Source organism: Prionailurus viverrinus, chromosome A1 (assembly GCF_022837055.1).
Source record: "Prionailurus viverrinus isolate Anna chromosome A1, UM_Priviv_1.0, whole genome shotgun sequence".
Taxonomy (NCBI): domain Eukaryota; kingdom Metazoa; phylum Chordata; class Mammalia; order Carnivora; family Felidae; genus Prionailurus; species Prionailurus viverrinus.
The window spans coordinates 207,918,769-207,943,275 of record NC_062561.1 but is presented as its reverse complement, the minus strand read 5'-3'; the positions used below and the strand labels follow the sequence as shown (position 1 = coordinate 207,943,275).

The 24,507-nt window shown below is 39.5% G+C and overlaps 1 pseudogene; it reads right to left on the bottom strand.

The window, feature by feature from the left end:
- LOC125164781 (52 kDa repressor of the inhibitor of the protein kinase-like) overlaps nucleotides 1-20,529 on the bottom strand; it is a 35,983-nt pseudogene extending 15,454 nt beyond the window's left edge.
- Between the last annotated feature and the right edge of the window lie 3,978 nt (nucleotides 20,530-24,507).

Sequence of the window (24,507 nt, the reverse complement as noted above, 5' to 3'; positions counted from 1 at the left end):
AGAGTGACTAATAAGAACATGAGAAATTGTATCATTTTCTTCTCTGAGGGACTTTCCCACATTCTTACTTGCTCAATGGTTCTCAACATGTGGCCCCAAGACTAGAAGCATCATTACCTGAGAACTTGTCAGAAATATAAATTCTTGGGACCTACCCCAGGACTGCTGAATCAGAAACTTAGGATAGGGTCCCACAATCTGAGTTATAACAAGCCTCCCAAGTAATTGTGATGTGTGCTAAAGTTTGAGGACTATTGTACTAGATAAATCAAGGTGAAGTTAGGTAAATGAAATTCCACAAGGTCTGGTCTGAGAAGTTTTTATGTAAATGTACCATTCTGAAAAATCATTTTGCCAGGCATGTTCTAATCTGTATTTCAGAAAATACGGTTCTCTGTTTATGTTTGGAGCCTGATGTTCCTGAAGTAAATGCTATGCATTTTACCTGGAGTCAGGTGTCTTGAATGGGGATCGAAATAGATCAAACTTCAGAAAGCAGAGGAGGCTCCTTATGGAAGGAACCACAGAATATACTGATTCACAGGGACTGCACCTTTGACTCGCTCAGGCTACGTGGTCTCTGATGTTCAGCACCCATTTCTTTCCCTACATCCCCTCTATAGAAGAAGTTTTCTACTTCACCTTTTTTCAAACCATGTAGTTTGCTATATGTCCACTCTTCTCCTTAACTCTGTATGACCATAGAGATCCAGGATCTATTACATCTAGCTACATTCTCTAAGTTCCTAGACTTTATGCCTTTTTGCTAAAATTCTTAAGAGAAAAAAGTGTGTCCAAGTTTGGCTCAGTGGTTCATCCAGCTAGGGGCCCTGGGTATTAACAAGGCAGACAGGACAGAAGAGAAGGCTGGAACTGACCTCAGAAGAGGTTATGGCTTTGGCAAGGAGATTACTCAGAAAATCTAATACAATAAAAATGATCCATCCGGCCCCTGAGAGTTTATCTAACTTCAGGAGTCTGTGAAGCAACAATGCATCCTTAATTTCTGTGATTCCCCAACAAATGGTAAGAAATCCACATAAGAATGCAACGGCTTTTGGGGTGCCTGAGCAGCTAAGTCGGTTGAGCATCTGACTTCAGCTCAGGTCATAATCTCATGGTTTGTGACTTCAAGCCCCCCATCAGGGTCACTGCTGTGGGCACACACACTGCTTCAGAATCTGTCCTCATCTCTCGCCCCTACCCCACTTGTGCACATGCTCTCTCTCTCTCTCTCTCACACACACACAAATAGATGAACATTTTAAAAAGTGCAACAGCTTTTGAAAAGATAATTTGTTTACCTACCAAAACCTTAATTATATATACACCCTTCACCACAGAAATTTATATTCTAGGTTTTTATCTTCAGGAAAAAAATGGAATGTGTCCATTAAGAAATGAGCAAACAAGGATTCTTATCACTGTATTATCTTTCAAAGCAAAATTAAAAAGGAAACTACCTGGAAAGTCTAGGAAGGAAAGATTTTTATTAATGGACGTCATATTCATATCCATCTAAAAAAATCCATCTACTTTTTCTCCTTCATTAAAAAAATCAGTAAGCCCTAACATTGTTTTAATACTGGCATAAGGCAGTTGCAGGCAGGTTGCCTCCCACGGTCTGTTTTTCTTGTCTGGGTTACAGTCACCATGATGATCCAGCCACAGCTGCTAGATGATCTCCCCCAGCTGCAGATGTCATCTGCTCCTACCAGCCACTAATTGAATTTCGTTGCTTCCCCTGTCTCCTCCGCTTCAGCAAAGGCCTCCCAGTCTTAAAGTCCAAGTCTGCCTCCTTGCCTCTGTCCTCCAGTCCAACAGCAGAAAAGCCCATGTCTTGGGCTCTAAAGCTCAACTAGAACACATTTTTGTCATTCTAGCCAATAATTAATATTTTAAAAAATTTTAATGTTTATTTTTGAGGGGGAGGGAGAGAGAGAGAGAGAGAGAGAGAGAGAGAGAGAGAGAGAGAGATAACATGAGCAGGGGAGGGGAGAAGAAAGGAAGACACAGAATCCAAAGCAGGCTCCAGGCTCTGAGCTATCAACACAGAGCCTGACGCAGGGCTTGAACTCACAAACTGCGAGATCATGATCTGAGCTGAAGTCGAATGTGTGACCGACTAAGCTACCCAGGCGCCCCATACCCAATAATTTAATATAATTTTCATAATACTAGCTAAACAGTTCTTACCTGTGACTTGATATAGAATACTTGAGTCTCCTTGCTCTCTAATTATCTTAATGGATAAAAGCAATAGAAGCTGGATTGCTAGAAACCTAGAATGAGATGTATCTTTTCTTTGAATATTATGTCCAAAGACTACAGAATTATAGTCTGAGAGCACAAATAGAATTAATAGAGTCATTTCCCCTAACCCAGAATCTTCTCCTCTATCAAAGTGTTTGATAAGAAGATATGGAATTGGGTTTGCATGATAATTCTTAGTCTATCACTAAGAAGAATGTAACTTTGAAACCGTGACTGGAAAGGCAGGACTTCAACTGGAATCATGGGCAACAATCCCAGAGGAGGTAACACCAATAAAGGTCAAAGCAATGTGCATCACGCTCACTGACTGCAATTTCTTAAAAGCCCCAAAGTCACCACAGTGGCCATTAGTTGATGCCTATGACATGGCCACCTGAATGCAATATGACCGTCTTGGCTGCAGCATTGCATAAACATGATAAAAGTGAAATTCACTCCTATAAAGAGTATGGAGAGCATAAAGAATACTATGCAGCTCATTGGTTTGGCAAATGGAAGGATCCTATTTTTGTGCCTTCTTAACCCACCATTGTTCACCTCAGATGCTGACTGTCCCCAAGTTTCTTCCTCTGTAAAAGGAAGAAACTTCAAAAGGGCCAATAAGTAAAAGTTTGGAGCTGCTCCAGTGGAAGGGGACAGGAGAGAACCAGAATTCTATTACTGTCTCCCCTGTCTCTTCCTTTCTTCCCTGTGCCCAGCGATGGCTGTAGATAAACCAGGGTAGAACCCAAAGGCCCTGTGGAGTCCAGAGTGACAACCAATAGGGCTATGTGATTTCTAAGGCCCCTTCCTACTACAACATCCTTTACTTATATTTTTTACTTCTATACTGGCACCCAGTACATGGCAGGTGCTCCATGGATGTTAAGCAAATTGAACTTGAAGCTCTATCAGTTGCCCAATGATCTAGAAAAGCTTTTATAAGAGAAGATGTTTCTAGGTCCTGACTTATTCATTTTTTAGCAAATAAAACCAAATTATAAGTCAATTTTTTAAATTAGGACACCTCTGGGGCACCTGAGTGGCTCAGTCAGTTGAGTGTCTGACTTGGTTTTGGTTCAGGTCATGATCTCACAGTTTGTAAGATGAGATCTCGTGTCAGGCTCTGCATTGACAGTGCAGAGCCTGCTTGGGATTCTCTCTCCCCTCTCTCTGCTCTTCCCCTGCTTGCTCTCTCTCTTAAAATAAACAGAAAGAAAGAAAGAAAGAAAGAAAGAAAGAAAGAAAGAAAGAAAGAAAGAGAAAGAAAGAAAGAAAGAGAAAGAAAGAAAGAGAAAGAAAGAAGAGAAAGAAAGAAAGAAAGAGAAAGAAAGAAAGAGAAAGAAAGAAGAGAGAGAAAGAAAGAAAGAAAGAAAGGGAAAGAAAGAAAGAAAGAAAGAAAGAAAGAAAGAAAGAAAGAAAGAAAGAAAGAAAGAAAGAAAGAAAGAAAAAAGTTAGGGCACCTCTTAATTAATTGTATGACTTTAGGCTCATATTGTTAACATCCACTTAGAGCTCCTTATTGTTACTGCTTTTTAATTACTCACTAACTCACAGAATATGTTCTTCTTTTTACATCATATGTCACACAGAACAGGTGGCAGAGTGTAAAGTGGCCTGTTTTTTTGGAGTCACTCTGAGCGGCATTCTCATTCCAGCTCTAACATTTACTCTCTGTGGGACATGGAGAAAAACTTTAACCTTTCCACCCTCCTCATATGAAAGACAGGAATAGGGAAGTAGGAACAAGACTATCTGAACAGCAACTGGCAACTAATAAGTGCTCCATAAATGACAATTGTACTTATTATTTTTTCCAAAATTGATCAAAGTAAGGGACAGATTACATAGCATATCCTGTAAGACTAGAAGGCATGGAACAAATGAGAAAGCCAGAAAGTCCATAAAATTATTTTGTTTTGTTTTGTTGCAAGTTTTCATGATTCTGTTTTTAAGTAATCTCTACTCCCAATGTGGGCTCAAACTCACAACCCCAAGATCAAGAGTTGCATGCTCTACCAACTGAGCTAGCCAGGAGCCCCCATAAAATGATTAAATAACTACCCGATAGTAAATAACAGCAAGAATAATAAACGAAGTAAGACATGTGAGGCGCACTGAATAATTTTAGAACTCTATAAGCTCTTGATAATTAATAGTAATTATTATCATTAGGTTTTATGCTAGAATTGCCCAAACCTTTCTATGGCCATGGATGAGACAGTTCCTAAAAAGTTAAAAGGCATAAAATAAAATAAAAATTATAATTCATCTCCTTAACATTTAATTAAAAGAAATATTCCTTGAGGCCAGCAATCTGTAGCAATTATTATGAGTTCTGTCTGGAAAGTGATTTATCTAACAATTGCAGCAGAATTTTCCATCCTTCCTATTTTGGCACCTTATCAAAGAAAAGGCAAGAATGTTATTGTGGATAGAATGAAAAACAGAAATAGTGTTACCTCAAGTATTGCCAGGCAGTTGTTTGGGGTTTTTTGTTTTTTGTTTTGTTTTTTTTTTTTAGTGTTGACATAAGGATGGTAAACAAATGTACACAAATTGAAACTTGCAAAGTTTCTCTCTTAACAGAGTCAGTACCCAGATGACTTAAAAGTTTTTCAACAGGCAAAATTATCAGAAAGGAAGAAAGGAAAGGACAGAAGACACAAATGTATCATTACATCATCAGGGATGCTAAGGAACAAGATGCTATAGTCTCTTACAGTGATAAATGTAATTATGTTGCTAGTAATATTGTGTTACATTTCATCAGATTCCTTCCCTCCTCCCAAGTAGCCTCCCATTACACACATTAAGCCACATTAAGTCCTGAGTCATTTCAAAACTCAAGGGTACATATTAATAATAAATAGAAACACCCAGGATTTCTACATGAATTTTCCTCCCAAACACCAAGTAATCTTGATAATTTCACAACACACCTTGGAAGAGGATGCAGATGGCCATCATTGCTCCTAAGTCACTGGTTAGAAAAGTTTCACAGGAAAGCTGAGTGAACTATCCTACAACATGGTGCTAAACTGCACTGTTATCTCTTGGTAAGGGAAAAGTCAGGATGATGAGGAAAAAGCACTGGTATAATGGATGACTTAAATTGCTTATTTATAGGTTATAGAATGGTTCACGGGCACTCTTTTAACACAGATAATAAAACATAGTACACCCCAATTTCAATATTGTAAATGTAATTTATGAATATAGGTGTTTATTACAAACAGGGATTCATGCTACATATACTGTTTATAGCCTATTCTTTTTGGATGGCAGCCTATTTATAAACAATTTCCATACATCTACATCAACATGTGCAATGGCTGTAATGTACTCCACTTATAAATCTATCCTAACTTACTTGTGTTTGAAAATCTCTTCCCCAAAGCCAGGCATGAATATGCTTCCTTGAAAAAAAAATCAATATAGATTGATTCCTTCAACAAATAATTGCCACTCTGATAGGAATCTCCATGAAAGACAGCATCAGCACACTCAAGCACCAAAAATTTAGGAAGGGACATCAAATAAGCCAGCAACTACAACGGTATGTGGTCAGCCACTCTTATCAATTGAAACAAGATTTTTCTAGAGATTAATTTGGCTGAACATATAAAGAATTCCTAAAACTGTAAATACCACTTGCCCCAACAACTCCCCTCCTAGAAATGTATCCTTAGTTTATAATGAGATAAGTTTCAAAGACGTCTATACAAGACAATATGTTAAACAATAGCGAGAAAGAGGGGAAAAGAGAACAGTTTAAATAAATTAGGATATAATCAAAGCAAATACACGGAAGCCTTAAAAATGATGATGCAGGGGTGCCTGCCTGGCTCAGTGGGCTGGGCGTCTGACTTTGGCTCAGGTCACGATCTCGCAGTTCTTGAGTTCAAGCCCTGCGTCGGGCTCCGTGCTCACAGCCTGGAGCCTACTTCGGATTCTGTGTCTCCCTCTCTCTGACCCTTCCCCAGCTCACACTCTGTCTGTCTGCGTCTCAAAAAGAAATAAACATTAAAAAAAATTTTTTTTAATGTTGATACAGATTATGGAACAATATTCAAGATATATGATTATGTTTTTAAAAAACAGGCTACATCAAGGAGTGCCTGGGTGGCCCAGTTGGTTAAGCGTCTGACTTTGGCTCAGGTCATGATTTCATAACTTGTGAGTTTGAGCACCACATCAGGCTCTGTGTTGAGCTGAGCCTGGAGCCTGCTTCCAATTCTGTGTCTCCTTCCCTCTCTTCCCCTCCTCTGCTCACTCTCTCTCTCTCTCTCTCTAAAAAGTAAATAAATATTAAAAAATAAATACATAAATATAAATAAAAATAAAAAATAGGCTACATCAACATGTGTGTATGTGTGCAACGGAAAGATAAAACTCAAAATACTAGTAGTGGTTCTCTCTGGGTTACAAGTTTCTTAGAGGCTCTCCTTCATGTTCACCAGATTTTCTAATTTAGATATAATGAACACCCACTACTTACCCAAAGGAGAAACTGACATGAACATTTTTTTCTTATGATTTTTTATTTACTTTGAAAGAGAGAGAGGGAGAGAGAGCTAGGGAGTGGCAGAGACAGAGGGGGAAAGAGAGAATCTGAAGCATGCTCCACACTGCCAGGACTTGTCTCTCTCTCGATAGAAAAACGCTTATATATATATATATATATATATATGGCAATATTTTATATTTATAAATATATAAATATATATAAATATATAAAAATATTATATATATATATATAGGGGGCACCTGGGTAGCTCAGTTGGTTGAGCATCTGACTTCAGCTCAGGTCACGATCTCAGGGCTCGTGAGTTCAAGCCCCATGTCGGGCTCTGTGCTGACAGCTCAGAGCCTGGAGCCTGCTTCGGATTCTGGGTCTCCCTCTCTCTCTGCCCCTCCCCCATTCGTGCTCTCTCTGTCTCTCTCTTTCTTTCAAAAATAAATAAAAACATTTTAAAAATACAAATAAAAAATTAAAAAAAAGATAAATAGAGGGTGCTCTAGGAGCCCCTAATAGTCTGAAGCTGACAGGAAGACTGGGGACAGCCTCCCGTATTAGTGCCACTAACACGAAATCTTCCAGGCTACATGGCAGTCAGCCAGTTAAAGAAAAGAGAAAGAGCACTCTAAAATGAGGGAAAGCCTTGGAGGAATGTGACAGCATGACCCAGTCAAAGTAAGTAGTTCACAGGCTCCGGAGAGGGCAACTGAAATAAGAACTAAAGGTGCCTGCTAGATTTTGAAATGGGGGGGTTCCATTTTGACCTAAGCCTGCACAGTGTCAGGGAATAGGTGAAGGCAGAAGCCAGAGAGATGAGCGCAGGCTAAGGAATGAACAGGAGGTAAGGAAGCGGGGATGAAGGTGAGCACTAATTCAGGAAGTGCTGTTCTAACCCTGAAAAGAGAGGAGCCATGGGATTCGATATGGGGCTATAGAGAAGGTTCTATTTTCTAAGATGGGAGAGCTGAAGGGTGTTAATAGGAGAAAGAGCCAACATAAAAGGAGAGGTTGACTTACAAAAAAAAAAAAAAGAAGAAGAAGAAGAAAGAAAAGGAATGACAGGATGTGGATGCCATTTTGATATTCCTACGTGGGGGAGGCAAGGGGAATCCAGAACAGGAGTGGAGGCCTGAGGACCCTGCAGTTGGGCCAGGTGACATCACAGGAAATCATCCCTTAGCTTCAAATGACAAAGTCATTCCGTGGAAGGCACTTTCTTAGACTATAGGCCCCGTGAGTAGGTGCCACCAGGAGAACCCAGAAAATATTTAGTATCATCAGAAAATGTGGTATAAACAAAACAACACATTGTTATCTCACCTCTGTATGACAAAAAATATGTGTGAAATTTCTATGACCTCGTCTAAGGAAAGACATAAAAAAACTATTAGAAAAAGTATAGAAGACAGAAACTAAAGTGTTGAAGTGGATGGCAGGAGAATGAACAAGATGTGAACTTTTCACCAAGGAAAAAACAAAGCCTATTACGGGACATATTTTATGTTAGTGGCTTCTGGTCTTTCTGAGTATAAAAACCTTTTTTAATACCAAAATAGTTTGAGAATACACATGATAGTGTTTAAACACTTAATAATTATTGATTGGGAAAAGACATTATGACAAAAAACATTCACAAATTGAATCATTTTTTAATTAACTTGCATTTTATTAATCTCAGCACTACCTACACATTTTTGGTATGTGTGTATTTATGTGTGACATTATGTATTTATCCTCCCAGAGACAAATGTTTGGGCACACATGAAATTGCACCTCCGTTGTGATAATTCTGAACTAGCAACCACCATCCTGCACATGCCCAGGACCCTCAGAACATATCTGAGAAACACTGTCCCTAGTTTATAAAACCCTGAATTGAATGAATACGCATCTCATCGCCTAATATCCAAATACTACAATTAAAACATGAAACTTGACGGGGCGCCTGGGTGGCGCAGTCGGTTAAGCGTCCGACTTCAGCCAGGTCACGATCTCGCGGTCCGGGAGTTCGAGCCCCGCGTCGGGCTCTGGGCTGATGGCTCAGAGCCTGGAGCCTGTTTCCGATTCTGTGTCTCCCTCTCTCTCTGCCCCTCCCCCATTCATGCTCTGTCTCTCTCTGTCCCAAAAATAAATAAACGTTGAAAAAAAAATTAAAAAAAAAACAAAACATGAAACTTGAAAGACATGTATCTAGAACACAGTAGTCTTTTGGAAGATTTATAAACATCTTAAATAATATAAAATGAAATACAGAAATGGTTTCCAAAATGTTTACATAAGTTACTAGATGATATTTCTTTGGTAAGTTTTAAAGAAGAATTGTGTTTGCAGAGGCCATAAGCTTTTGGGTGACATCAGAGAGTGTAACAGGGCTCTGTGCCTTGACACTTCTTGGTGCTGCTGAGCCAAATAAACTGTAAGTCTTGTCAATGTTAATTCTCACAGTCGTATTCTGATCAGGCATAATACAGAGGAACATATAGATTTAAAATATTCTTGGATAAAAAATGAATCAATCAATCAATGAATCAATGAATGGAAAAGACGGAAACTGGAAGAAAAGAAACCCAAGTCCAGGGCTCAATAATTTCACTATCCTACAAATAATTTAAAGTATAGAAATCGCTATTTGCAGGGTTCTAAGAATCGATCCTGTCTGGATTTCCAGCAAAGATAGAAACTACAGATTAGAGAAAATGAAACAGAATGGTTTAGTTTCACTTTTCCATTGACTAGAAAAATGTATTTTGGAATTTGCATATGTATAATCCCAATCAATGTATTTTCTAGGAAAACCCAGTCAGTTAGTTAGCTATTTTGCTGTTCCTTTTTAAGCAGATCTGAACCTGCCTATTTAATTTCCCTGTGCAAGCTGCCTTTGAATCCAGCAACCTCCCTATGACCACAATCTCCATATCTTACTCTATAAGCTTCTGCACTACCCATTCGAGAGGGAAGACTAGGGGTGCCTGGGCAGCTCAGTCAGTTAAGAGCCTGACTTCAGCTCAGGTCATGACCTTGCGTTCATAAACTGGAGCCCTGCGTCAGGCTCTGCGCTGACAGCTCAGAGCCTGGAGCCTGCTTTGTATTCTGCGTCTTCCTCTCTCTCTCTGCCTCTCCTCAGTTTGTACTCTGTCTCTCTCCCTCTCTCAAAAATAAACATTGAAAAAAAGTTTTTTTTAAAAAAAAAGGAAGACTAGAATGAACAAGATAATTAATCTTCATGAATAATGTGTGTTCTAGCAAGATCTGCTTTTGTCAGTAAATAACAATATGGGGCCATTTCAGTCAATTAATCAATAAATTCTAAAATTTCAGTAAACCGTGATGGGAAAATAAATTCACATACTCTTCTTTTTTTTTTTAATGAAAAACCAGGGCACCTGGGTGGCTCAGTCGGTTAAGCATCCAACTCTTGATTTCAGCTCAGGTCATAATCTCATGGTTTGTGACTTTGAGCCCCACATCAGAATCTCTGTTGTCAGAACAGAACCTGCTTTGGATCCTCTGTCCCCCTCTCTCTCACCCCTCCCTAGCTCATGTTCTCTCTCTCTCTCTTTCTCTTACTCTCAAAAATAAATACAACCACACAGAGAACTGATTCTATTTAAAAAAAAAAAGGCAACTACTTTTAAATAAATAAATGAAATGAAATGAAATGAAATGAAATGAAATGAAATGAAATGAAATGAAAAACCAAGCACCATCTAGTATTCATTTTGTTTTGCTTTAAAGATAACTGTGCAGGGGCGCCTGGGTGGCTCAGTCGGTTAAGCGGCCGACTTCAGCTCAGGTCTCGATCTGAGTTCAAGCCCCGCGTCGGGCTCTGGGCTGATGGCTCAGAGCCTGGAGCCTGCTTCCGATTCTGTGTCTCCCTCTCTCTCCGCCCCTCCCCATTCATGCTCTGTCTCTCTCTGTCTCAAAAATAAATAAAAACGTTAAAAAAAAAAAAAGATGACTGTGCAGAGCTCAGTGTCCAGCTGTGGCTCTGTTAACATTTATGTGGCCTTGGTTAAATTCATTAGCCCCTGCCCTCAAGTTCCTCTTTGACAATATGTGGAGGTTGAGTCAGGTGATCTTTAATGTCTCTATGAGTCCAAATACTTCAATGACTGATTATTAAGAAATGTCATCTATCTTCTATATTCTTTACGTTAAGAAAATGGTGAAATTTCTAATAGTAGTTCAGCAAAGATGTCAGCCAAATCATCTTCCCATTCATTAACTAAGCCCCTAAAACGCTCCTGAACTGCTCCCAAAATGACATTATCTTTCCACATTCTGAACTATAAAGATAAAATTGGAATCACTATAGGCCAATTATTTCAGATCCATATTTAGAAAAACATGAATCTACATATTGATTTAACACATAATTAAGTACTAAGTGAATTAGCAAACACAGGGAGTACAGAGAAGAAACAAACCTAGGGCATTCCCTCAAACCTATTAGAATCAGAACAGGGACAGGCTGTTAACTCCACGTTTATAATTTACTATGGTAATTGCTAGGATGGAACAAATTATACACAGTACAGTTATGGAGGACATTTTGATTGTTTGATTATGTCTTTTCTTCCACTAGAGTCTAAGCTCCATGAGGATAAGAACCTAGATTTTTCTGGTCATTATTCCCCCAAAATCTGGCGTATGATTAGTTCTCAAAAAATATTTGTTGAGTTAACAAAGGAATGAATGAATGGCCAAATCACAGGGACATAAAAGAAATGAACCTAAGTCTGCTAGAACAGTATAGTTAAGGGCAAAGTTAGAGGCTACATCCTGAAGGTTCACATTATTCATTGTCAGTTGTTTTTTCCTTATATTGGAGACAGAAAGAACAAAATTTGTACAGTTGCATTCCCCTTATTCATTTCAAAACACACTTTATTATTTATTTATTTATTTATTTATTTATTTATTTATTTATTATGGGTTTCTTTTTTTAGTTTATTTATTTATTTTGAGAGAGACTGAGAGAGAGTGCAAGTGGGAGAGGACAGAGAGAGCGGGGGGACAGTGGATCCGAAGCAGGCTCTATGCTGAGGGCAGACAATTTGAGGATTCACCAACTGTGAGATCATGACCTGAGCCAAAGGCAGATGCTTAACTGACTGAGCCACCCAGGAGCCCCTTTAATGTTTATCTAATTTTGAGAGAGAGAGAGAGACAGAGAGAGTGGGAGCCACAGAATCTGAAGCAGGCTCCAAGCTCTGAGTTGGCAGCACAGAGCCCAACATGGGTGTTGAACCCACAAGCCTGAGCTGAAGGCAGATGCTTAACTGACTAAGCCACCCAGGCGCCCCAAAACACATTTTCAACATTATAGAGCTAGGGTATTTTTTAAAAAATAGGAGAATTAATTTTCTATGTGGAATTCAATGTATAGAACTCATAAATTTATGTAAATGAAAAACGAACAGTCCAGATGCCAACCACTTCCACTTCTGGTGTGGGTTCATTTATGTGACACCTGTCATACTTACATCAAACTCCCCACCACCACCACCACTGCCAAAAGCAGAAAAACATCAAATTAAAAACTGCTTGCAATTTACTGCTATCCTTTTTTGTATTTGCTAAGAGCTAAGGGCATAGAATCTGGAACCAGGTCCATTCTCTCTATATGTATGACATTCAGCAAATTACTTCACCTCTTTTGCTTCAATTTCATCTGAGAAATAAAGACAATAATATTACCTCATAACATGTTATAAAAATTAAATAAATTAATATGTGTAGACCTCTCAGAAGAATGTCTATCACATGAGAAGTTCTAAGTTCTGCTAACTACATGAGATAAACAAAATCAATATATTATCAGCCCACTCCATTCAATTGGAGCAGTGGAAGACAATGTATGCTGAAGACAATTTGGGGGGAGGGGATTATGTTAGTGAATTTTTCAAAGAAGAAAGCTGTGGATTCAGAATATCCCCAAATAAAGTAAACTGGTGAACAGAGAGCGTGAAGGAGGGCAGGGGGGAGATGGGGGGGGGGGGGTGGGGGTGGAATTCTAGAACATGTTAAAAAGAACCAGTCACGAAACTGCTTCCATTTTATCATGAGAAAATTTTTCCTCAGGGGAAGTAATGACTCCAAGTTAGAAAAGATATTAACAGTAATACTATTTTTGGAGTCATGAATAAAGAGGATTTTTAAAGGTATTAGGCTTGAAAAAATTTCACAAAAAGTACTAAAAACCTATCCAGCAAGTGCATTCATAAAGTTTAAAAATAATACCTAGCGAGCATTAAAGTGGCAATCCCTAAACCTGACCATGTGTCACACTTAACCTGGGGAGCTTTTTAAAAATCGATACCCTGGAGGAGATGACTCAAAAGGTCTGAGGTAAAGTCTGGCATTTTGATTTTTTAAAAATTCTCCCAGTAATTTCCAACTACAACCAGTCAGAATGAATGGACTGAACACTGCTACAGAGAGATCTCTAGAGGTGTGTGGCTGTATGGTCTGTTCAGCCCCACCTCTGCAACCTTATTGTCCTTAATGATGTCAAAAGCTATCAACTGCAGATAGGACAAAGTCATGAGACAGGACAACATGCTGCCTGACCAGCCCAAGAGTCCAAAAATGCAGGAAAAAATAAACCGTAAATCTCATGACAAATGAACCTTCATTCAGATTCAGAAGTCAAATGTAAAATTGCAATAAACAGGTGCCATAAAAAATGTTTCACAGCTCTTCAGTTGAAAATATTTCCTAGGTTTGTTTTACCACCAGACACACAGCCTACTGGGTGATGCAGATGTCTGCAAGCTGACACCTTCCCACTCAACTCTGCCTCAGACCACCTCTACAGCATCATGTTCCAAACTAGAGAGGTTTTTGGTTTTTTGTTTTTAGAGAGAGAGAGAGAGGAGGGGAGAGAGGCAGAGGGAGAGAGAGGGAATCTTAAGCAGGCTTCTCAGTGTAGAGCCCAAAGTGGGGCTTGATCCCACAACCCTGAGGTCATGACTTATGCCAAAATCAAGAGTCAGATGCTCAACCGACTGAGCCACCCAGGTGCCTTTGGAGTTGTTTTAAGAGCGAGGTTGACTATGCTGATATTTGGCAAGTGTGCACCAGGATGGCCAGAGTGACTGTTATAACACTGAAATGCTTCAGTACCAGTTGGTGAATAGCTGCTGCTTAGAGCCCCCAGGTCATTTCAGCCCTTCTCCCAGGACCTCGCCCCTCCCCAACAACGTAAAGGTTAATGAGAGGCATACCCAGGTCTCCACTCTGATTGGGTGTTACCTGCTGCCAGATGCATTGTTAATATTTTCAAAATGGAAATACCTAGAAAAGCAACTAACCAGGAGAGGTAATTGCCTGGAAATTATATCCAAGGAAGAGTTCCGGCATCTTTAGCCTTGAAAGGAGAACACATGAGATGGCGTGGGGACAGGAGGAATGGGAGTGTTGCCTTCAAATACTTGCATGGCCTCATGTGAGAAACATTAGATTTGGTCTCTGTAGCTTGGGTGGGAGGAATCACACACAATGATTGGAAGTAACAATGAGGCAGGCTGACGTCAGTTCCATATAAGGAAGAACTTTCGAATCCTGGTGCCACCCAACCACGGTGGCTTTGGGAGAACAGCGAGCTTCCAGGGGCAGCACAGGAGGAAGTCATGACTGAGATCATTGCAGCTGCAGGTGTTTCTGCTCCAAATGGTGAGCTAGCGAGACCACTGGTTCCCAAACCTGTTTATCTGAATCCTCAACAGAACTATTTTTAATAGACTTTATTCACTGCTCACCACAAAACTGAGCAGTAAGTACAGAAAATATCCATATACTCCTTGTCTCCTCATATACAAAGCCTCCCCTACTGTTAACAATTTGAACCACATTGGTACATTTGTTACAGTCACTGAACCTACATTGAAACATCACTGTCACCTGAAGTCCATAGTTCAACACATAGAGTTAACCCTCAGTACTGTACTCTCTGTGGGTTTTGACACATGTGTAATGACACGTATCCATCATTATCAATGGAACTTTTTAAAGATTAGACCTCCTTCCCTCCACTCTAGACCCAATAAATCAGTACCTTCTGGCATTAGAGTTTGGGAAAGTGCATGTTCTAAAGTTCTTCAAGTTATACTGACACATAGATAGTTTTGGAAATCTTCAATCAGTGATCTAGAAGGTTCATTCCAACCTTCAGATTCTGTAATTCTCTTCCGTAAAAATCATGGTATCTTTTTTTTTAAAGAAGTACTTGATTCTTGAAAACTGTCCAGGGCTTAGAAGCAAATCTGTGGGATATATATGTATATGTATGGTCAAGCACTGTGCTAGACCCCTTCAATTATTTAAAAAAAATTTTTTTTAATGTTTTATTTTTACTTTTTGAAGGAGAGAGACAGAGCATGAGTGGGGGAGGGGCAGAGAGAGAGGGAGACCCAGAATCTAAAGCAGACTCCAGGCTCTGAGCTATCATATCAGCACAGAGCTCGATGTGGGGCTCAAACCCACAAACCGAACCGTGAAGCCATGACCTGAGCTGAAGTTAGACGTTTAACTGACTAAGCCACCCAGGTGCCCCTTTATTTCTTTTTTTAGACACCTTTAATTCTTATAAGAACCCTACAATGTAATTGTTAATATATATCCCCACTTAATAGACAATAAAACTGAGGCCTAGACAAGTTAAGTAACCTGCCCAAGGTCACAGAGACATAAAAGGCAGAGGTGGGATTCAAATAAAGGGATATTTGATCCACATTCTCTCCCTTATACCAAGAGAGAATACAGTGACTATTACTTTACTTAAAATATTTCTGTATCAATACTGTGATATTATATAAGTACTGATTAGCTCAAACTTTAATTCTCAGGGTATTCAGCAACATTCTTTCAAGAATGCATAGTCCAGGGATGCCAGCTAGCATTAAATCAGGAAGGGTCACTTTCCAGGGGTGATTATTCTAAGTCTCTCTACTCTCCATATCTTGATTGACAACTGATTGTTTGTTAAGTAGCATATTATGTTAAAATGGATGGTACTGGTGAAACTAACGAGTTATTTATTTGCACAATGCAAGCTATAAATGTTCTCCCATTGGTACAATTAAAAGCATTCAAAGAATGTGGATTGTCTAGAATTGTCAAAAATCTGTCCACACTTTCACACACAAGGAATATGAATATCTTGTCCCCTTAAGGGATGGAACCTAATTCCTAATACATCCGATATCCAGCCATTGATCTGACTGACTAGAAGACACTAAAGCATGACAATATGTACTCTGATGCTCTGAAAGAACAGATTACAGAGGTTTCAAGGAGGCTACAGATCAAACCTGTGAATGGTTCTGTGCCTGCTAATGAATTGTTAATGAACGTTTGTTGAACATGCATTTGAATATACAGGAGAACTTCGTCTGAGATATACACATATCTTAGTATTCTTTATAACCTGGTAGTGAGTTTGTGAAGTCAACCATCACCACCTCAAATACCTTTTGCAATTATTGAAATGTACCAAAAAGAAAGAACCTAAAAGTTTTGCATGACTAATGTTAAGTTAGATTGGCTTATAACAAAGGCTTTTTTTGCTTTCTACTGACCTCTTTCTGAAGTTACTGGCATTTTGTAAGTTGAATGACTATTATTTGCAAACAGAAAAGGAATTAAAATTCTTAGTAGAAAAACAAACATAAGCAGGTATTTCACTGGATATACCAAATATAGTCAGTAACAATATGAAGAGCTGCTCAACGTCATTAGTAATCAGGGAACGACCACAAGAGATACCACCTTAAACCCACTGAATTGGGAAAAGAAAAAAAAAAAAAAAGTCTGACCAAGCCAAGTGCTGGAGAGGGTGTGGATCCACAGAATCTTTTATTCACTGCTGAAGAAAGTGTAAATTGGCTCAATCACTTTGGAAAATAATTTGGCACTATCTCATGTAGTTGAATATTCACATATTCTTTTTCACTCCTACGTATAGACCCAAAAGAAACCCTTATGCTATTACTCCAAGAGACCCGCTCAAGAATGGCCAAAGCAGCAGAAAGCCAAAACCTAGGAATAACTAAAAAGCCCATCAACAGGAGAACGGATGGAAACCCCTGTGGTCTATCCATACAATGAAACACTATCCTAAAGTCAACGTGGAATAACTACAGCAATACGCACCAATATGGGTAAATCTTAGCTATCGATGCAATAAAGCTATATTAAAAGAAGTGAGAAAGCAAGTAAAAGAAAACCACAGTGTTAAGGGTGATGCTTCTTCAGGAAGTGAAAGGCAAGGGGTGGCTAGGGAGAGGGGAACCATATAATTTGATGTAAGTTATTAACAAGAATTAGCTCTTCTTTTTAGTGATGGGTTCATGAATGATTACATTATTAATGATAGATGATAGATAGATAGATAGATAGATAGATAGATAGATAGATAGATGCAGGCTATACATAAGCCAATGATAAAACTGTATCATGAGACATTGACTGAGGTTTGTCCAATTCTGTACACTTGAAGACAAAACTAAGATAAAACCAGAAAAAGTATAAAAAGTAAAAATAAAATTTAAATACCTATACACAGTGTGCAACAATTCTGTGTTTAAGTCTAGATGAAAACAAATGCCTTATCATACTTCTTACATCAAAACACATGGTCAATATTTAGCTGAGCTGAATTGTTTTTCAATAGGAGCCTGAGTTTTACTGGGTTGTTGTGGGCTGTTGTTGTTGTTCTTTTGTTCGTTCGTTTGTGTTTGCATTTTCTTCTGCAGCCATCATATGCCAAGTCTGATAGTTCTCTGCCTTTCTGCAGTTTTTTACATGAAGAAGAGAATTAGAAAACAAGCTGTCTCATCCTGAGAGCTATGTGAGTGCCATATGGTACTGTAGCTGGTTGATCCAGGTTTGTCATCCATGAAGCAGCACCAACTATGTCCCAGGCTCTGTTCTAGATTCTGAGGACAATGCAGCAAATGGCAAAGTACCTGCCTTCATGACGCTTAAATTCTAATATTGTAGATATTGTCATGTCATGAGCAATAATATGAAGAATGCAAGACATGGAAACAGAGAAAAGACAGAGTAATCTTGGAAGCCTCTCTGAGAAACAGAATGAAACATGAAACTGAGTCTAGCTAGAATAGGAGCATTCCAGAGAAGAAAAGAGCAAGTACAAAGTCCTGGGGTGCAAGATTTCTTCAGGTATTGAAAGAACAGTAAGGCCAACGTGGGATGGAGGGGAGACTGGTAGATGATGAGGTTGGGGTGGGTGTTTGGAGCACTCTAGAGATCTTGATAGGAGTTTCACCTGCATGGAAAGGAAGAAAGCCTAACTGAAGTGAGTTCAAAAGAGGTTGGGAAATGAGGAGTTGAGGTGGCAATACAGCTAATTCTTTTGAGGAGTTTACTCAAAAAAATAAATCTCCAAGAAGAAATAAAATATGCTGCATGCCAGAAACCTAGATGTGTCTCATGACTTTGAAAAAAGGGAAGACTGTTCTACAGATTGTCCTATGGAGATAACACCTTACTAGGTGGATGGACAAAGAGGCCATTAGGGACAGGAGTCCCTCAAGGATCTGTCTTTGGCCTCCCAATCCCTTCTACTTCTACTCCCTTGGAAAACCTCTGTAACCCAAGTCTTTCTCCTTCCTCCTCTCCTAGCTGTATCTTCAGCTAGGCCCTCTGATTACAGGATTGATCTCATATCTCCTTACCACCCACCCTCTTCTGCAAACCACCACCCAGAAGCTAACAAGCTATTCCAAGTCAGGAGCTGCATGGCCCTCAGAACCCCTCAGCCTGTGATCAGTCCCAGAAATGCCTTCAGACAAAATTGTTCTTTTTCTCTGAGGCTAAACTTTGCACAAAATTGGTTGACAGCTTGTTTTATTCTTGTTGTAGCCTGTTTCAAGAGACTCCATAACCATGGGAAGATGGCTGCTGTCTGAAATCTGATTTCTGCTAACATGGGGCAGAAACTCTGGGTCTGGAGGCCAAGGTGGGGGTTACCTCTTCTCTCAGTTTCCCCTCATGGAAAGGTGTGGGAGGTCCCAGTCATTTTATGAATGCCACACCCACCTGCCTTCCAAGCCTTACATAAGTTCCTGCAAATGAAGCAACATCAGAAAACACTCACAGCAGGCCCATGCTAGCACAGATTCCCAAGGAACCTGAAAGGCAGACTTTGGCAGATGTTTCCCCCTTCAGCTAAATTGTCTTAGACTCACTGACGTCTCTCTCAGCCTCAGACTCCTAAGACACTGTTTTTCTGATGACCACCTAGATATTCTGATATTGACCAGATTAGAAAGTCTCCGAGAAAACCTGTCCTTCAGGAATCACACAGGAAAAGGGAGAGTAAAGACAGAAGGACAAATGTGTAAGCACTCCAAACAGCCAGGGACCTTTCCAGCCACGGGTGTCTTTCTAATACTGCTAAATGAGTCAAGAAGCCATCACATCAGGTCAGCAGAACAAATGAGAAAACAAAATTGTGAATCAGTAGACACTGATTTACCCCTGCTATACTTTAATGAAGTTTCAAAAGAAAAATCACACTCCAGCAGAGGCACACATCAACAGTGGCCAGCTTTCCTGATCAATCAAGAGTCCTATAAATTAATTGCACAGAATTAATTGCATAGAATTTCTGTTTAGGGGACCTGGGTGGCTCAGTCGGTTAAACATCTGACTCTTGATTTCAGCTGGGGTCTTGATGATCCCAGGGTCGTTGGATGGAGCCCCGTGCCAGGCTCCTCACTGAGTGTGCTGCCTGCTTAAGATTCTCTCTCTCTTCCCCTCCTCCCTCCCCTGCTCAGGCATGCTCTCTCTCTCTCTAAAAAAAGTTTTAATTTAATTTTATTTATTTAATTTTTAAATGTTTATTTATTTTTGAGAGAGAGAGAGAGAGAGAGTGGGGCAGAAAGAGGGAGACAGAGGATCTGAAGCAGGCTCTGCGCTGAGAGCAGACAGTCTGATGCAGGGCTCAAACTCAGGAACCGCGAGATCACCGTGAGCCACCCAGGTGCTACAAAAAATGTTTTGTAATTAAAAGAAAGAATTTCTGTTTAAGCTTTTTAAAGAAAGATATCTAAAGTTTTTGTAAATATTACATGTGGGACCAGGAAGTCTGTCTTTTCAACTCATTAAATAGTATTTTAGTTAATTCAATCATAAGGGCACCAAGTTAAGCAGAACCTAGAGGTATGAATTAGTTCCAAGTTCCATAAATCTTTCATGTTGAGAAACAGGCTAGGACCTGAGTACTTTGTTCCAAAATACTAAGACATTTTAAGTACTTCAGAATCATAAGAAATTATTCTGTGTCTAAGAAAAAAATATTTTATTGAATCAGGGTTTTTTTATACACCACTACATGCACAGATTCTCTCTGAAAGAGTTCGGGAATCGCAGTGCTTGTATACTGACGAGAAAAAAAAAAAAAAAAAACCTACTCAGACCCAAAAAGAACCTCACAAGTGTTACAAAAAGGAGTTCTACCCCTTTCAGAGTGCAGACGGGAACAGCTCCTGTTATGGACACGGGGCTGGTCAGTGAGGAAACAGAGGCCAGAAGCTGGGAAGAGGAAATAGCAATGCCATCAGCCAGCTCAGGGGCGGGAAAGGGGGATGGAGGGAATCCCTGGCTTACCACTGTCAGGGGGAAATCCCTTGCCTGTCATTTTTCTCTGTTACAGAGTTGTCCTTTTCCAGCTGAGATGTATCAGCTTCACTGTAAAGGTCCTCTTGAAGCTTCCTTGAGAACATGTTCAGGCATGTTGACACCTCAAAGCATCCCCGTATTTTGAGAAAATGAGAAGACCTAAGCTGCTAAGCCCAACTAGCAAGGAAAACTACAAAATGAAATGGAAATGTGTTTCAATAAGCGCAGGGGCAAAGGCCGGCAGGCCGGGCTTCACTTAGCTCTATTTGGATAAACACACTCTAGGATACTAGCCCACACCAGAAACATATGTTCTGAAAATATCAGAGCAGGCCAGCGAGCAACACAATCCCAGGTCACTTGATTGAACACCCTCCTCCTCTAAGAAGATAAGGAAGAGGAATTATAAAAAGACAAAGATGAGGGGCGCCTGGGTGGCGCAGTCGGTTAAGCGTCTGACTTCAGCCAGGTCACGATCTCACGGTCTGTGAGTTCGAGCCCCGCGTCGGGCTCTGGGCTGATGGCTCAGAGCCTGGAGCCTGTTTCCGATTCTGTGTCTCCCTCTCTCTCTGCCCCTCGCTTGTTCATGCTCTGTCTCTCTCTGTCCCCCAAAATAAAATAATAAACGTTGAAAAAAAAATTTAAAAAAAAAAAGACAAAGATGAGAATCAGCCAAGATTTAGCTTTCGATAAACCTTGAGCTCATACAAGGATATGAAAAAATGACAATCTCTGGGAGGAAAATTATGCATTTCTCTATACTAACCAAGCAGTTCATGAGAAAGCTGCTTCTCATTTCCAATGATGTTGAAACAGTTCTTCCAAGAAGTCTTCTCTCTGACTAATGGGAAGAGGGTTGTAGTAAATCACTTTAGAGTTCCTCCTCGAAGCAAAATTGTAAGCTTAGTAAAATACATCTGACAGATTTTCTGATCCCTCCTCCATTCTAAGTACTTTGTGCTATCTAGGACTATCATGCACATCTCCATTCCTAGGGCCTTGCTGGGGTAAGGATACACCCCATACTCTTAACATCTTCCTACCTTTTCTCTTCCATGTAAAATGTGTTTGTCCTATGTTCAATCTCCTTAGATCCTGTCCTTAATCAAAGTCACAGTGAATTAGTCATATAAACAAATTAGCTAGCCCATATGCTACACTGATGTGCCACAGATTAATGTGTCTAATCTTGTTTTTTATCAAAAGACATTCAGTTGGGCTAGGTAAGCTTCATATTCTCTCCTAACTCTAATATTGTAAAATTTTATGAGTGACTCTGGTCAAAAAAAAAAAATCTTAAACCTTGGGCCCCGCTAGTTGGCAAATTGACCTTTTAAGGCCCTTGAAATTAGACCATTTGTGTTGTTGTAAACACGTCATATCTGATAGCTGCCCTTCAATCAAAAAGTTTAATGGCAATTTTTAGACATTATTATTGTACATCTTGTATATTAGTGAACTGAAGATGACCTAAAGTCTTGGCTTTCCTTTCATCAAGAAATTAGTCTCCTTTCCCTTTGACATGGAATCCAGGCTGGTCTTGTAACTCTCTCTAATCATGGGAATTTGGGGAAAGTGACATTTTGCCAGTTCTAGCCTAGGCCATAAGAGGTATGAAAGCTTCTTCTGCTTTCATCCTCTTTGGAGCCTTAAACCAATGCAAAGAGGTCCAGCTATTCTGCTGCAGACACTGTGTAGAGAGAGAAATTGATTCCCAGCCAGTCCATATCTGGTCCAGACATCTCAGCTGAGGTACCAGACATATGAGTAAAGCCACTTTGGACTTCCAGCCCTAGATCAGCTCCAGATAACTGAAGCTGCATAACCCCAGATGAGACCAGGAGAAGAACCACTGAATTGAGTTCAGTCCATGGACAGCTATTCTTATTTTAAGCCATTAAGTTTCAGAATGGTTTGTTATGCTGCAGTAGATGACTGAAACACATTCCTAAAAGCTGGCCTCATCTTTTCTCTGAACAAAGAAGGAATGGGTAACAAATAAGAGAATTTTTTAAATGAAGTTCCTAAATTATTATCAGTTATTCCACCCTCCAGCACAGACTTACTCCTTCCCATATACAATGGCATATCCATAAATTCGTTCAATACTTTCTCAGCTATACATATGTCCCCAATATCTGCTGCCATCCAAACAGAACTTGCAAGCTCCTGCTGGTCAGAAACCAAGAATTTTAACAGGTCTTTTATAAAGGCTTTTTAGCAATAATAATTTCCGCAGAGGATTCAGCAATGATCAACACTATGTCCTAGAAGTCTTGCTACTTCTCCATACTGATAAGTCTAGAAATGGAACCTCAGACAGAAACTCCATTTTGAAAGCCTAATGTCATCCTTTTGACACTGAAACCATAAGACCCTCTCCTGCACTCCTCCCACCAACAAAATACATTACACGGTGACCATAGGCTTATTCTACAGGAGTATTTTTTTTAAGTTTATTTATTTTGAGAGAGAGAGAGTGAGCATGAGTCAAGGAGGGGCAGAGAGAGAGAGAGAGGGAGAGACAGAATTCCAAGCAGGCTCTGCACTGTCAGCATGGAGCCTGATGCACGGCTCGATCTCATGAACCATGAGATCATGACCTGAGCTGAAATCAAGGGTCAGAAGCTTAACCAACTGAGTCAGGTGTATTTTTTTAATCAGTGGTTATAAGGTTGGTTATTCCTAAAGGGAAATTTTATATCTCTCTGCCATGCATTCATGTGTGACAAACCCCTAATACCTGTATGGAGGCACCCAGGCCAGAAGCTTGTGTTCTTGTCTTGCCACTATGCCTAGGAGTCATCCTGAAAGAAACTGTGAATAAAAGAGGCTACAGTGTGCTCACATAAAATGCTTACAGTTTGTAAACCTCTACCAGAATACAACCAGGCCCCTCATCATGTTTCAAATGACAATGAAAACTGAAATGTTGATGAAATACTTTTTCTTTTTTTAAAAATTTTATTTATTTATTTGGGGGGGGAGGGGCAGAGAGAGAGGGAAAGAGAAAGAATTTTAAGCAGGATCCACACTGTCGGTGCGGAGCCTGATGTGGGGCTCAAACCCACGAACCGTGAGATCATGACCTGAGCCAAGATCAAGAGTCAGCCGCTTAACCGACTGAGCCGCCCAGGTGCCCTGATGAAATATTTTTTCAAAAAACTTTCAGAGTTAAAACTTCTTTAAGGTTAAGAATATTCGATTTTTATTCTATAAACTTCTGAATTGCTAAGATTTTTTTAGAATAAATATGAATTATTTCAGTAATTAAAAAATAAGTATACTAGGGCAATCAAATTGTGTCTGAAATATTCATATAATTTTTTTTTTGCATTCTTTTTGGCATAGTCATAGCACAAGTCTGGAAACTATGAGGTGCAATAATAGAGGCAGAAAAGCCCATTTTATACGTCAACAAAGGACTAATATTGTCATCCTTTATCTTAATGTAGCAACAATTGACTTATAATGCACTATGCCCTTTCCTGTCCACTGCATTAATCCCCATATCACACACCAAACTCTTAAACTCTGAATAATGTAAACTGCCACTGGCTGTTTGTTATGTAAACTGTCCTCATATAAAAGTCCAGAGTAGGTCATACTCCCTAAATCTTTCTCCACCAGCCTAACTCTATGCTTGAAATTCCTACTAAACCCATTCTTTGGGTTAAATTGCTGTAATGCCTACAGAATATCTCTCAAAATACAAATACTGTAGTGGTTTTCTTAAAGGAGTAACCAATTAACCTGTTAGAACCAAAAGTTTTAGATGATGAAACCAATGCAAGGCTCAACTCAGAAAAAAAAAAAAATCCATTGTTGATTGGTGATTGGGTTTAACTTCTTCATCTTTTTCTCATGTTATATTAATAAAAATGATCATTATTATCAGTACAATTTATTAAGCACCCATAATGAATTGGGCCCAGTAGTTAGTACTTGCCACATATTACGTACTACTTTTCCCATTTCATGGATTAGGAAACTGAGATCAATGAAATTAGGTGATCAGTCAGGATCAAACAGCCCCTAAGAAACAAAGTTGGAATCCCCAAGATGATGGCAGAGTAGGAGGA